This window comes from Homarus americanus, unplaced genomic scaffold (genome assembly GCF_018991925.1).
Source record: "Homarus americanus isolate GMGI-L3 unplaced genomic scaffold, GMGI_Hamer_2.0 scaffold1024, whole genome shotgun sequence".
In the NCBI taxonomy this organism is placed as follows: domain Eukaryota; kingdom Metazoa; phylum Arthropoda; class Malacostraca; order Decapoda; family Nephropidae; genus Homarus; species Homarus americanus.
Genome location: NW_024715228.1, coordinates 3,841,822 through 3,844,108, shown reverse-complemented (window position 1 = coordinate 3,844,108; position 2,287 = coordinate 3,841,822).

Genomic DNA, 2,287 nt, shown 5'->3' with positions numbered 1-2,287 from the left:
ATAAAAAAATATATAAATAAAAAATGATTTAATTGCCTTAGTTTTTTTCTGAATATCAGACAGTTTGTTAGATATACCGTACAGGTATTGTATTTACTGAATCCAGGAAAAAAAGTCAGATAAAAAGGCACGGAAAAAACCTAACCTAAGCTAACCTACGTGCAATGCCATCATATATATATTGTGTTGTCAATGTGTACAAGTCATGTGACTTTTTTCCTGTGGACTTTATTTCCATCCACCGTATTTACTTTATCCTCTTTACCACTGACCAGCCATTTGGGCAGTCGGTCACTTTTTACTTATTTTTATTCTTATCCTCTTTAGCTATTGATCGACCCATTAGCTACTTGGGTGGTCGGTCATATCACTGGTACTGGCTCTATAATATATCTACCTGGTAAAGTCTGGTCTTCAATAAGCTCAACTCCTGCCGTCACGTATCCAGGAAAAAAAGTCACAATAAAAAAAGTCAGAAAAAAAGGCACGGAAGAAACCTAACCAAACCCAACCTAACTCAACCTAACTTAACCTAACCAAACCTAACTTAACCTAACCCAACCTAAACTAACCTACGTGCATCATATATAAATTGTGTTGTCAATATGTAAAAGTCATGTATTGTCAGTTAATAACTGTTTTAAAATATTTTTAGTTTTATTACCTTAATTTAAATAAAATGTGACTTTTTTTCCTGCGACCTTTTTTCCTAGCCAAAATTGTGACTTTTTTTCTGTGACTTTTTTCCTGTGACTCTTTTTTCCGTCCACCGCCGTGACAACACTGGCAGATTGTTCCAAGAGTTCACAACTCTCACTCTGAACATGTTTGCCTAAATAGATTTGGATGATCCCAAAGTTGAGGGTAGGCTTAGAAGTCGATTAATGAGCTCAAACCATCAACAAACTTCTTCGAGACTGATTGATGGGCTTAAACCAAAAAGTGATTTAGACTGAATAAAAAGCTTAAATCACAATAAAGTGGTTTAGAGTCAGAATAATAAATTTAAACCACCGACAAAAAGAAGATAAAGTTAAGTTAGGTAAAGATAGGTTAACTAAAGTTAGGTTTGTTAGGTAAAGTTTGGTTTGGTTTGGTTTGGTTAGGTTAGGTCCGGTTTGGTTTGCTTTGCTTTTTGCATATGCCTTTACCATACAATTTGGGTTGTGTTGGTAAACTTTTTATGTATATGCCCAAAAAATGATGGCGAAATCCATTTAAAAAGTCATCGAATTATACAGGTAAAAACACAATTTCGCCCCAAAAGTAGTGGGCGGTCCTAAAACTAACAATGATCTAAAATTTCAGTCCCAGCCTTATAATTTCGACAATACAACAGTGTTGCTAGTACGTAAATTGTTCCAAGAGTTGCTAGTACGTAAATTGTTCCAAGAGTTGCTAGTACGTAAATTGTTCCAAGAGTTGCTAGTACGTAAATTGTTCCAAGAGTTGCTAGTACGTAAATTGTTCCAAGAGTTGCTAGTACGTAAATTGTTCCAAGAGTTGCTAGTACGTAAATTGTTCCAAGAGTTGCTAGTACGTAAATTGTTCCAAGAGTTGTTAGTACGTAAATTGTTCCAAGTACGTAAATTGTTCCAAGAGTTGTTAGTACGTAAATTGTTCCAAGAGTTCCAAAATGTTTGCCCAAATGGATTCGGATAAGGGTAGGAGGGCCAGAGCAAGGCGAGACTGGGATGAATGAATTAAACATAAAAACTGTGTCGCCAAAGAGATACAAATTCTTGAAGGATTAGTAAGAACAGCCTGAAAATGTTTAAAGTGGAGGACTGTGGTTGCCAACTCTCAGAATAAGGACGGCACGGTACTCTGATTTTTTGAGTCTGTAACTATCTGTCCCTGGGTAGTATAATAGAAGTGTTAGTTATCAAAGGGATGCTACTATAGTATGCGGTCTACCGAGCTGGAGCTGGTCTACCAGGATATTTACACTGTATAGCATCCATTAACCAGGTTAGATTAGGTTAATGGATGCTACAGTGTGGTAGACAGCCTACTATACTGTAGTAGCACCGTCAAAAGCATATTTAAACGGAGTCTTATTTAAAAAAAAAACTGATATAAGATATCTCTTTTAGCTCGTGAGATGATATAAAACAATGGATTATAATTATGATTCTATTCGAAGAAAGAATATCATAGGTATTATTAGGTTATAAAAAGGTATTCCGTCATTGTCTTAGTTAAAGAATATCATAGGTATTATTAGGTTATAAAAAGGTATTCCGTCATTGTATTAGTTAAAGAGCGCGGTGCGGTGAGTCAACTT